The sequence below is a fragment of the Danaus plexippus genome, chromosome 19 (genome assembly GCF_018135715.1).
Source record: "Danaus plexippus chromosome 19, MEX_DaPlex, whole genome shotgun sequence".
In the NCBI taxonomy this organism is placed as follows: Eukaryota; Metazoa; Arthropoda; class Insecta; order Lepidoptera; family Nymphalidae; genus Danaus; species Danaus plexippus.
In genome coordinates, this window is record NC_083549.1 from 3,865,290 (window position 1) to 3,879,280 (window position 13,991).

The following is a 13,991-nucleotide window of genomic DNA, read 5'->3' on the forward strand; positions in this document are numbered from 1 at the left end:
ATTTATATTTTTCTCACACAAAATAGAATATAATATTATTCGCTATTAAAACTACACAGGAAGATATCAGTTAGTTGCCACTATTGTAGGTCTTGTGAATTTAAAAGAAACACAAGTTACAAACGCTCCTGTGCTACGATTATAATTTATTATATTTTCTGACATTCGAATTATTTAATACAATATGTGGTAACTTAACAAACCTTTTAAAATATGAATAATACTGATTTAGATTTATTATAAAAATTCTAAATAAACCTTTGAAAACACCTTTGAAATATTATGTAACTCTATCTAGCACCGAAAGAAAATACTTCTAAGATAAATAAACTGATACCTACATATATTTATAAACGGTGGTAACATGTATTATTATAAAAAGTTACACTCTGATATAAATAAATATAAGAAATAAATTACTGCTAAGTGCTTAGAAAAAGTAGATACCTTTTCTAAGCACCTTATGAGTTTCACTTCAACGCAACAGTATTTATAACAATGACAAGTCCTTGATGAAGCACTTTTCTTCGTAGTTCGTATAAAACAAAAGTGTTCTAAGAAACAACTCTAAGACAACCTGGAACATCTTTTTACATGTTGAAAAAATTTGAAATAGATACATTATGCTTATAATAAATCTTATCTTATTCTTTTATTTCATCTACTTTAAAAATTCTTACATCAATATAAACGTAATACAGTGTTCAGTACTGCTTTTATATCCGATGTGTAAGACATTCGGTTGCTATTTATTTCACTCTACCTGTTATTTCCCCCGATGGTTATTATGCACAGTGACCTCATGTCCTTTATCAGTCTTTTATCGGATTATCCTGTGTTGATACCGCGGCTTACACTTTTTTGAAGGAAAGTACAACACCTTCAAAATCTTTAGAGATTTTGAAGGTGTTGTAGCGTAATCTAAATTATCATAAACCAATCGGATCACTCAATGGTTCTCTAAGAAGCTGCTGCCACACGGGGGGCTCCTGCAGTTTGTTCTCCAACTTACGATTGAGAGGAAGCGTAAAGGTGAAGCCCTTTTTAGGACATTTTTTATTCCTTGTATTAACGACAAGTTGCAAAGAATTTACATTTACAGCAGTGCGAATAACAAAACAAGTGATACTTCTGACACTTTAAGTGTAAATATTTTTCAGGATTAATCAAAAGATTTTTTTTTTTATGAGATCTCTTTAAATCAGCTCTCGGATTAGTGTCAGACGTATTCTAGTCATTTCAATCCAAAAATTTATAATTCTACCACACTAAGATTTTTTTTAACATTGCAACAAAATATCAAAATAATCCCACAAAAATCTACCTAAATCTTGGAAGGGAAGTCCTCATATCGCAAGAGGTCTAGTTCTGGAATATTTGTAAAGCCTTAATAAATTGAAAAAAATTATACTTGTGTTACTGGGACAGTATTTCCTTGAATACCACTTTTTACAGAACAAGTCTGTCTCCACATGTAATACTAGTCTCATCTCTGGCGTCAGGCTATTTAATATCTACTTCATAGCGTAAAGCGCCTGGCAATTTGAAACGTCGAAAATTCGAAACATACTGATCACGTAGAAGCTTGAAAGTTAAATAGAAAAGTGAGTTTTCTTTGCGTGTTCTATCATCCATGTAATGGGAAATGTTCAAAGTAAATATGATTTTACAACTGCATTTTCGTCACCAAACATCACACTGACGCTATTAAGTATCAAATGTATATCCATCTCATTTTTTTTATTAATAAACAATTCCTAAAACGCTATATCTTTACCAAAGTTATGATCCAAAGACCACTCAGGATCAGTAAACGAAAACTGTGAATTTTCTACAAATAGTCACAACCAAAGGTATAAAAAAGTGTCGTATAAGAACTTAACCTTATATTAATCATTTCATTTCATTAAAAGTTATAAGTTATAAACATTTGTATGTATCAATTATTTGCCTTCATTTTATAAATTTAAGCATTATTTATTTGACTTTAAACATGTCAGCGACGTATAAGTAATGAGGTCAAAAAAACTTTGAATTTAGTTTGTGAAGTGTACCTTACTTAAAATATAAAATTTTATTTTGTTTACTTATTGAAGTAACGAAACCACATGAGGACGTATTAAATATTTTTTGACTTATGTTAATAATAATAACATACTTATTTCAAACGTTGAAGTTCTATTATATATATTGTTTCCTCAAAAACCAAGCGTGTCTTGACAATATTGTACATACTTATTGAGTATCGATAACCAATATACATTGCTTAGCCTTCGGTCCCATAAGATGTCATAAAATAAACAATATGTTTGTAAATATTAGCTTAATTTTAGTTACTTTCATAAATAAAACGCCAGTCTACTGATACGAACCTGATATTTCCTCCTCTATGCGTCGGTTTCCTCAATGCTGAGGGTCATGACCTCACATAAATGTTGTTCTAGGGACAATATCGCACCTCCATGTCTATCTTGCGCAGTGTGCAAAGCCTCGTGGACAGTGGACTCGAGCACAGAGCGGACCTGGTCGGACCAAGGCATAAGATTGCACCCACTGCATCTCCTTCCTTCGGCCGTGGCAGTTATCATGAGCTTTCCTAGGTTATCTCTGCTTTTTCTGGCAATATGCCCGAAGTTTTCAAGGTTTCGTCGCAGGCAGATGTTTGAAAGGCACTTTATAATTTGTAGTTCTTGTAGTATAGATGCGTTGGTTGTGCGTGCTGTTCAAGGTATACTGAGCATACTACGCCAACACCATATCTCAAACGCATTAATACGGACATGGTCATCTTTCCTACGCGTTCATTTTTTAGCTTCGTATAAGAAAATGGAGAAGACCAATGTGGTGACAAGTCTGGTTTTCATGTTCAAAGAGATGTTCATGACACTTCAGACTCGACTGAGTTGTTTCATGGCGGTTTTTGCCATGCCTGTGCATCTTCTTACTTCCCGTTCGCATGAACCATTATTGGTTATGAGGGACCCCAAATATACAAACTCCTCGACCGTGTTCAGGTTTAATGCGTCAGTAATAGGAATTTCGCTTCTACAGTCTCCCGCCATCACTTTAGTTTTGATCCTATTGATACGTAGCCCCATTTTATTGCTGATGCGCTCCATCCTCTCAACTGATATTTAGTGTCAGTATAATATAGTATTATTCCTAAAACATTTTTTAATGTAATATTACCATAAGGATAATTTGTTTTACACAAACCAATATAAAATTTCGATACTTTAAAACCATTTCTAGATACATTGTGGTTAAAAAATATATTTACTATTGGGTCCGCTTTTTACAGTTATTTTATGGTTTATGTTTAAAAATCAGCAATACAGCGGTAATGTTCTTAATGTTAATATAGCAATAAAGATTTTTGTCCAATCTGTAATTTCTTATCCCTCGACATTCGCCAGGGCATAAAAATTTAAAGATAGTAATATTTAGAAAGTTATTGAACTATACAATAAAATTTTTGTTCAAGAGGTAAATAAAACGTCAGTTTTTAACACTCCCTCAGAAAAATTTACAGGCACAAGTAACTCTCACAAAAATATCCGATTCTTGACGTCCCTTTTATAGCATACTAAATAAAATAAAACATAATAAACATGATTATGAAACAAGTATCACAATCATTTAATTCTATTTTCACTTTGAAATATTTTAATTTTATTTTTTTTATTTTGCGGTCCCCCAAAATAAAATTTCTATGCATTAGGTATATATTTAAACTACTTACTAACAATATTATGGTATATATTATTCCGGAACCACAAAATCCAAATAAATTTCAAAGTATACTTAAATAAAGACAAGGTTACTAAGTAAAAAAATAATATTTCAATCGACAAGAACTCTGTCTGTCTACAAAATACACAAGATTGTTTCTGCAAACCTTTTTCTTATTACAAAATAGAAATTTTTTCAAGTGTTCAACTTAAAAAGAAGGAAGCAGGGCTTGCAAAACAGATTGAAGTTAGGCTGCGACCTCAAACAACTGTTTTATTTATGAAAAAAAACTTTCGTGATATCTTTCGTACTAAAATTTATAACAAGACAGGCCATTTTTTTATATTAGCTTATTTTACCTGTATTGATGTTTTTAAGCCCTTATGTCAAATTTAGTCCACCAATGGAAATTCATTAATAGAATCACTAGTGACAATGAGTAGCCAGATTTCCATTGTTAAGTAAATGATTTATTTCTATTTACGTACTCTACTTAGATTTATAATTGTCCCAAATAACAAGCATATACTTACACTGACGAAAATTAAGATATTATACTATTATGACGAACGAAACCCTGCTTCAACATGAATCTGAGCATTAAAGTTTAAACTTAAATACGACATAGCATTAAATAGAATTTCAAATGCTGAAACCTAGCAAATTACTGAAAATTTAAATTAAGGACTTCCCTTAAATGTATACATTCCGTTATTACTTAACTTCGAATTTAATTTATATGAAATACGTGATATTATAATCATATGCTAAACCAGAGCGCTATTTCATTTCTATATCAATAATTTTAACTGTAATCACATATTTAGCTGAATTTATTTTAACACCAGACTATATCTGTGTTAAAAAATATGTATTGTTATATAATTTCACTATATTGTTATCAGTAAATAATAAGGAATTAGTGTATTGTGCTTACGAATATTTTAGTCATCTTCTTGTTTTTTTCCCAGAGCACTTTTAAAGTTAATGGACAGTAAATTGCTACCACAAGGCCATTTCAACGGCAATTCCTTTGGATATCGGTTGACAATGTGAAATTTAACTTTTATTTTCTTTTATTCCCAAATCTTTCTACAAAATATACAAATTACTAAACACTTAAAAAATTTTAGAACAAAAACTTATACTAATAAATTAAAGCATTCATTGTGCTGGTACATTATCAGGGTGAGCATTATGACAAATTTTATTTTTAAAGTATGTAATATATTTTGACTAATATACAAAAATATATTTTTAATCTAAGAGAATGTATTGATTACAGAATTTGTCATGCGAGACATTATAAAAGAGTAGAAAATGCACTCACCGACTGCAATTAAGCTAGTTAAAGTTAGAGTGCATCAACTTTAAAGAGGATCATAAGGGCAATTTAGCAAGTTACTTTAAATTTATTCGATATTCAAAATGATAGACTATATGCTTAGATATTCATGATACGAGCAAAATATGATGGGTCGCTTCTACATATTAACAAATAAGAAAAAAAATAGGCTTTTATATTTAAGTAATAAGATTTTTTTTTATTCAAATAATCAAACATAGAATATTTATTAACTCTTAAATGAAAAAAGCATTGAATTTGTTGACTACGGTTTAGACTTTATTTTATAGTTTAAAAGGAATAAAAATAAGATCAAAGCATTATAACCTTTTCGTAGATGAATAAAGTAGAAAAATGACGAGACATTACTATCATTTCATCTGTAACTACATCTGGTGCTTCAATTATTATTAATATTAAACACACTACCTTCATGTCTTTAAGTTCAATAACCATCATTAAAAAATTCGACATTTACTTAAATGAAATATTATTTATCCACTTATTAATATGTACATAGTCATACAACGACTTTAAACTACTTTTATTCATATAAACTAACTAACAATTTATAATGAATTTAGGTCGTATTCAGTGTAAGGTCGTACAATATAATGCTTAGTTGAATTATAATACTCAGTTTATATAGTTCATAAGTTGCGATTTAGCTTTCCCATTAAATGTACATTATTGTTCGTTTCAATGGAATTCTACATTGATTAACTGATTGGATTACTGTGAAAAACGATATATATAACGTAGAAGATAGAAATTCTATGCTGTTAATTTATTCCTATGGATAAATATTATTGCTCTTTCGAGGAGATTTTATATCAGCAAACTTTTTTAATTGCCATGAGAAAATATAAAAAAAATTAAAACAATTATTAAGATTAGGGGAGATTCTTAAGTAAAAATTTAGCGTTCTCTATAAATACATTATTCCTTCTTTCGACGGAAATCCATATCAGCTATCTTCCATGAGTAGGTGTGTGACGTCTGACAAAATAATTGTTTAAGAGAAATAAATAATAAAGCAAACGAACGTCTGTAATGCTTGCAAGAGCCTTTATTTATATACTACAGCGTAAGAGGATTGTAAATAACAGAGTAGATATGCACTTTTGAACTGCTTAGCTCGTAAAGCTCTTTTAAGTATCCAGACCTTTTTTTGACATTTTCGTATTAACTGATGCAATTTATATTTCAGTTGAACTTTGAATTACTATGCCACCATTATTTTTACCGAAAGGAAGGGTAGAAATTTTTAACATAATCCTCGACTTAATAGATCTTTGTTGCAATTATGGGAGCTAATCATTAAAAATAAAGTGTGTATAATTTTGTTAAAGCCAATGTAAACTTATAGTTTTTAATAATTGCATATGCAGAAAATAATATTCCTTCAAATTCTTAATCAAAGCCATGTTGAGTGCCAATTTTATACTATCCTCGGGGTATATCTACAAAGTAATAACAGCTACCAACCGAAATTATTTCAGAATAATATTGTCATATGAATATTCTTGTTTTAAATAAACGCTTTAAGAAAACATTTGATAATTTTTGAAATTTTGCTTCATTTTCCACATTTATAATCTTAAACCGGTAAAAAATTCTTCTTTACATGTCTAATAAAAGAATGGTAGCCTGTCTTTTTTTTAGTGCTGATACATATATAAACAATACTTTTTGTATAACTAATTAAAATAAATTTCAATGTTATAATCTAATGTGTAAAAAGTATATATTATAGCTTGTAAATACATATTATTCGCTCGTTATTATGAATTTTATTGAAAAGATATATAAATCCAACAGAAAATAAATTTAAATAATAAATCTCGTATTAATAATTGACTTAAAAAATATACATTTAATTTATAAGTAGACGGAACAAGTGCTTTTAGTTAATTTCAGTGATACTGCGAGTGTAGTGTATTTAGAGTTCAAAAAGTTGATAAAATGAAGCTCGGACTTTCTAATTTAATTTTGTAAAATCCTTTGCTAGTAGGTCATCAACGGTTATACATTAGAAACTTTAAAAATAATATGTCCAACTCAGCTTAGAAAACAATTTTTCATTGCACTATTCTCTCCCGTTATGCAATAATATTACATACATTTGTGAAAAATTTCATGCATACGTATGTTAATTAATCAACTAAAACCAATAAACAATTATAGTACTAACACGTTTGTCCCAAGAATTAAAAACTAAGGTAAGTCTTAATTAATTAAGGTAAGTAAAACTAAGGTGAGTCTTTATTAGAAAAGAGACTCGATACATTCTTCAATCACAAAGGTTCAGTAAGGTCAAAAAAATTAAAACAATGAGGGCAATAAAAGCGTTAAAAAAAATCACGGACTTTTTTGAAATGTTTGAAATTACAAAGAAGAGAAAATAATAAGTGAAATAAGATTGCGTTTCTTCGGCTGAAAATTGTAACTTCGCAAGTATTCGCAATCTGGGATCTGCGAATTTTGTATATTGAAATATAATGCTGCTGTCGTCATGAAAATATTTAATTTTGTCTTCAAATGCGGTTTCTTGGCATTGCAAAAGTACTTTATTTTTCCTTTTTGTTTATAAATACTATTGAAATGTATCACAGCAAACTTAGTGTTGAGCAATCATTTTATATAACCAATGCGTTTTTATTAAAAATTCATCTTTACTCTTTTTTTATTGTAATTAACCAAGTATAGTGTGATGTACTTTTTATTTCTTGTTAAGACGAAATCTCTCAACATTCCATGGATTCACCGTGCGGGTGCCGAGTCCATTGCTTTACAGGGAGAGGAACTTTAACAGTGCCTGGGACCTGCGACCCAGGTGTAAATTTAAGGGCCCCTATCTACGGCGCATTAAACGCTCACCTCCACCGTCCAAGCTCCTCTCTCAACGTAAACAAATTTGAAACGAACCTACTAGGGCTGCCTTCGATGTACGTTCCAAGAATGAACTGATGTTAGTTCTTAACAGGCCCAAGTCTTTTAGTAGGTTGTAAGGCTTTGGCTATTAGAGCTCTATTAGCACAACGCGCTTTAAAAGTCACGAATATAAAACGATGTCTGATCTGGACGCCGACGCGCAAATTTCCTTTGGGATTAGTATTTAATGATTTAGATCGAACTTGTATAAGGAAATTTTGAAAACAATAATATATTATAATGTGAAAAGTTTGAAATTAGATTATGGTCAACCCAATGTTTTAATTTCATAAATGGTACCAGTACACTTGACTTTTAAAAGTTATTTTTTTTATTTAAAAAAAAATATATATTCTAATAATCTAATTAAGTAGAATATATAGAATGTAATTATTGTCACCTAATAAATACAAATAGCGGTATCGGTTTTCCATTAAAACTAATGTTCGATCATTATTCGTACTTACCGTAAGTGGTTCCTTCGTTTACGACGCAATTTTTTATGATCTATAAAGAAATATCTAGCTTTGGCAGGTACAAGCATAAAATTTATGATTTGAAATTTATGTCAAATTAAAACAACATTTTATGTTTATTTTACTTCCAAGAATTAAAAAGAATATATATTTTACTACATCTCTTTAAAATAAACCATTATTAACGTTATAACTCAGAAAATCAGTGCTTTTAGTTTACAAGTTGACTATAAGGAACGTTTGCTTGAAATAATATAATAGCTAAGTAACTAATTTATTTTTAAATATGGTAATTTCTAGGAAATATAATAAAATACGGTATTTAAAGATCATATATATGAGAAATATTGTCGGAGGAAATATTTACCTATATATTTTTCAGTAAAATTAAATCCGGTTCGCAAAGTTTGAGATAATTTTGGCAATATTTTTTATTATATTGAAATACTTATATTTTCATTACTATTATGAATATTGAAATATTTTCTTCTCATTGAAGAAAATTAATAACAGTGAAAAGACTTAAAATTTCAATGCTTATAGGGTAAAATGCTAATAGTGTTTTTACGTCTAGCTTATATTATAACAACATTCCTGTTCTAAACAAACTTTAGATTCACCTTATTTACTCTAATATACCTACCGCATTCAAGTGACCCGATAAGTTAAACCTTATCATTAAAACGGCTGATTAAACTATAACAAAAATTTTAGGGCTTTGAACTTTCAACACATAACAGATATATAATTGACAATTATATTTATTTGTTGGTTTTATGATAGTTCTCATTTTACAACAATAACGCTATAAGAAACAACAAAAAAGGACTAAAACTTATTTCAAACGTATTTGACTTTAATCTTTAAGATATAAAGCCCTAGGAATAAAGAGGTTTCAAAAAATTACAGGGCGCAACGGCTCATATCGAAAGCATATAAAAAATTTATACTTTGTTGAAGTCATAAAGATGTTGAAGTTGTGGCTCGGGCTCGGGCTAATGACTGATTCATCAGGTTTATTCAGGGATCGCAATAGTTTTGGGATGAATCTAAAAAGGCCATCGGAGCTGTATAAACAACTAAGAGTTTCCAACAGACATATCCTGGGGAAATCCCATGATGACGTCGTTACGTCGCTCCCAAAAGACAAAGAGCTAAAGTCAAGACTTCAATTCCGTAAGCAGTTTATGATAGGAGCAAAAAGTAACAGAGTAGGTTAGGATCAAGTAAGAAAGCCCAAGATACGGATATATTGAAGACTTTTATTCGGCAATATGAGAGTACTAAATATAAGATCTATTCAATGAGTTTAGAGATTCAGAACGAGTGGTTAGACACAGCAGATTTTTGCTTTCCATTAATACTAAAATGGCGCACATTAATTCATGATTGGTCGCCAGCATTGCTAAAATTTTACTAAAAAACTTGTTACATGTACGGGAAGGCAGTTGAAACTGCTAAACATTTCCTGGTGGGATGTAGGGTGCTCCTGGATAGCGGTCAATACTAGGGACTAACGTCAAGATAGGGTTCTGGAAATTATACATGAAGTGGCTAGTCTTTCGGTAGCCAGAACGCAAAAGAGAAATAACCATAAACGAGCGATCAGTAGGGCTATTAAAACAAACTACAAGCCTTACTATATCGTTAAAGTGGCTTCGAATTGGATTATAATGATGGATACTTATGAGAAACAATGCAAAACCTCCAGACCAGCTATATTTATGTATTAGCGAATTTTAAAGCGCTTTGTGATAATAGAGCTTACGGTTCCTTGGAAAACCAACATCTCCAAAGACCATACCATCAAGGTCAATAAATATTACGAGCTCACTAAAGAACTCACCAGTTTCGTCGTGGATATGTACGCGGTAAAAGTGGGAGCGAGAGATATAACGACTAAATCTGTCTACAATCTACTAAAAGACTTGGGCCTGTCCAGAACTAGTATCAATTCATTCTTGGAACGTTCTTTATAAGCAGCCCTGGTAGGTTTATTTCAAATTAGGTTTGGTAGAGAGAGATGCATGGACGGTGGAGGTGAGCGTTTAACAGGCAGTGTTAAAGCTCCTCTCCCTGCAACGCGATGGACCCCGCACCCGTACGGTGATTCCATTGAATGCTAAGAAATTTCACCTCATTATAATAAAAATATATGTGTTTAGTGAAGGTATTTAAAATAAATTCATATATTATTTTCTTAACTTAAAATTGTTATTAGTTTACATAAATGGACGTAGACAAAATATAAATTGAATGAATACAATCATGAAATTAAAGTAATGAACAAGCAAATAGTAACAAAATGATATGTTTGTCTATTTGTTAAGTATAAATCATATAAAAAAACGTCATAAAATAAAATCTAGTTTTTTATTTCTATAAATTTAAACATAAAATAGGATGAAATGAATTTTTATAAATATTTTTAGCTAATATAAATTTCTTATTTTATAAAAATATAATCCCGGTTTTACAATGAATATATTCGAAACATATAATATTTAAATACAAATATTTTTTTACATGCTTTTCTTTAGCTTCACGTGTATGTGTGTATGTATGTATATATGTATATATTCTTCCAACTCGATTTTGACCCATTTTAATCGGAACGATTTCCCTCAAATTTTGTAGGCTTATCAAGGACCGGTGGCAAATTAATACCGCGTAGAAATTATATCCATTTCATCATTAGGATTGCCAGGATCATCATATCATATCATAGATCCTTTACATGAGAGTAAAAGAGATAGAGCATTCTCACTCAAGCGCTATTGTATTTGTCGGTACTTGGTAAGCTACATAGCTGCATTATCAATAGCCAAAAATCAAAAACTTTTGATAAGGAGAATTTTATATTTAATTTCTAAGTAATTAAGCTAATACTAACTTATTACATAAATCGTTACACTACTACATTGATCGCAAGTATAGCTATTTATGCTAACAACACAAAAAGCCTTAGAACCTACCCGAATTCGAGACGCAACTCTGTAAACACAGCTTTATATGTCAATGGATTAAAAATTAATGTAGCTATTTGATAGTAAAATCAAACATTAATCGTCTAGAAGATTAACACATCCGCGTTGAAAACAAATTGAACTAAAAAGTAAAAAATTAATTTATTGTTTAAAAGAAATTAAAATACATGCTTTTCTAATTAACCCAACTAAAAAGTAAAAAATAATTTTTAACCTTAACAATAACTTTCTATACCAAAAGTAGAAATAGTTACAATATTATAAAACAAAATTGATGCACACATGATTACTTACCTCTTAAAAGAGAACCCTACCAGAAACTCTATTGATAGAGAAAACTAGAAAAAAATTGTGGTGTAAGTACCATAAAAAAAGAGAAGGAAAAAATATAAAAAAGACATATGTATATATATATATATATATATATATATATATATATATAAGCATACAAACAAAATTATAATAATAGAAAATTTAGCTATTATACATACATATACGCGAAATAGTATAAAAAAAACCATTACATATCAGAAGGTAAACCTGACTTAAGTCGATGTTTAAATGCGAGTGCACTTGGACTCTCTTCGTAAACAGAAGGTGGGAGTGAGTTCCAAAGTTGCGCACCCTGGACAGGAAAGCATTTATAAACAAATTCGGTATTAAACGATATCAAGAGGATTTTGTCTAACACAAGAGCGATCAGGAAGGATTCTGGGGGTGGAAAATTTAATACGCTCAAGTACGGGGGAGAAGAATGTTTGAACATATTGTACATTAGCGTTAAAACATGCATATTTATATACATATATACATAGAAAAAACATCATTGCAGGTATCAATTTATGGTAGCTAAAAGAGTATTTTGTATGAAGCTCAGCTTTGTGCAATTTTTAAAGTACACGCTATCCCGATACTCATCTCTAGCATCATACGTGTTTAGTTTCTAAAGTAGGATACTTGTGACTCGACTGCGCTTTATACAAGAAGCATGGTGCATAGGTTAAATAAATATATTATATAACGCGTGCTTAAATTTCTATCAAATCTTTGCAGATTTATTGTACCCATATAAAATATATGTAGTTATTTAAGATAACGAGAATTTATGTAAAGTTAACAGTCTGCTATCTTTTTATCTTTCATCATAAACTATGTATTTTATTTACTAAAATTATAATCGTTGAAGACAATGCTTTATATGTCGGCATTCAGGCGTTCTTCCCCTTAAATTAGCAGACAGCGTAAGATTGAAATATTGCGTGAAGACGTTCAGTATCGATTCCCTTTAACAACATTATTGTCGCTCCAACTAGCTGGCACAAGTATTTTATGAAGTGTTCAAACCTGATTAGATTTAATATTGTATATATGGGATTTTATTACAAATTCATTATTTTAAAAACAGGACGCCAGCCTCGCTGACGTCTCTAATTTCACTTGTTTCAGTAAGTTCCAGATATTTTAAAATGAAACTTCAATTCTTCTAAATGTTCTTGTATTTCTCGAAGGTTCTTTATGCTCCGCACTCGCTGAACTCTGCAGTCTCCTGTCGTGCGTCCAGACGTCATATTTAAACCAGAATTCAAACATAGTTCTATTCTCTTTGATTTCGTTTTACTTTTAACAATAGTAACGACGACCAATAAGGTGTTATAATAATTGGTGCCAGTTATTTTCATGTTGCATCCGTCGTTGAAGCTGCTTGCGCCGATATATATTTATTTATTTTATAGATTTAATATATACAATGCACTACGCCGAAAATATTTTATTTAACGTCATATATGTATATATTTTAAAAGCAGGCTTTTATTTTAAAATGCAACAGTACTTAAAAGGCTGGAAACATTTAGTCCTAGAAAAATTTTAGTACCTCCCGTCAAAACATTTTCTTTAAATACATACATTTACATTTTACATAAATTCCAAATTCAACATTAAAATTAGTTTTAGCCGTTTTTTTTTTTTCCATCTCAAACAATATTTTTATTTAAAAATATAAAATACCATGAAACATAATATATGGAACCATTAAATTTACACAAGCTTATTGAGTTTATTAAAAATGATTGAATACTAAACTAACCATAATAAGTAATAACGTGGACACAAGAACTAATAAATGAATGAAACCCAACCAGCTATGATACAAGAAAAAATCTTGTTTTATATTATTTAATTATTATCTATCTAAATTTGCGCTTAAAGCAGCAAAAACAAATGTAAATCTATAATATATATCTTAATTTATTTTAAATCCCATTATAATTTCCATCTTTAAATTTTCCTTTCATCGTTTAATGTCACATTATGTAAAAAGGCTATAGGCAGTGTATCTAAGACCGTCAACGGATTTAAATATAAATAATGAGTGTTTCTGGTGACTAATTATATGGGAATTAATAGAAAAATCAACTTATGCATATTCCTTTTTTTGGTAAAGAAATGTTTTTATAGAACTTTCTGCAGAAACACCTTAATTTTTAGTTCTATTAAATCTGTTATTAGAAGTTCAAG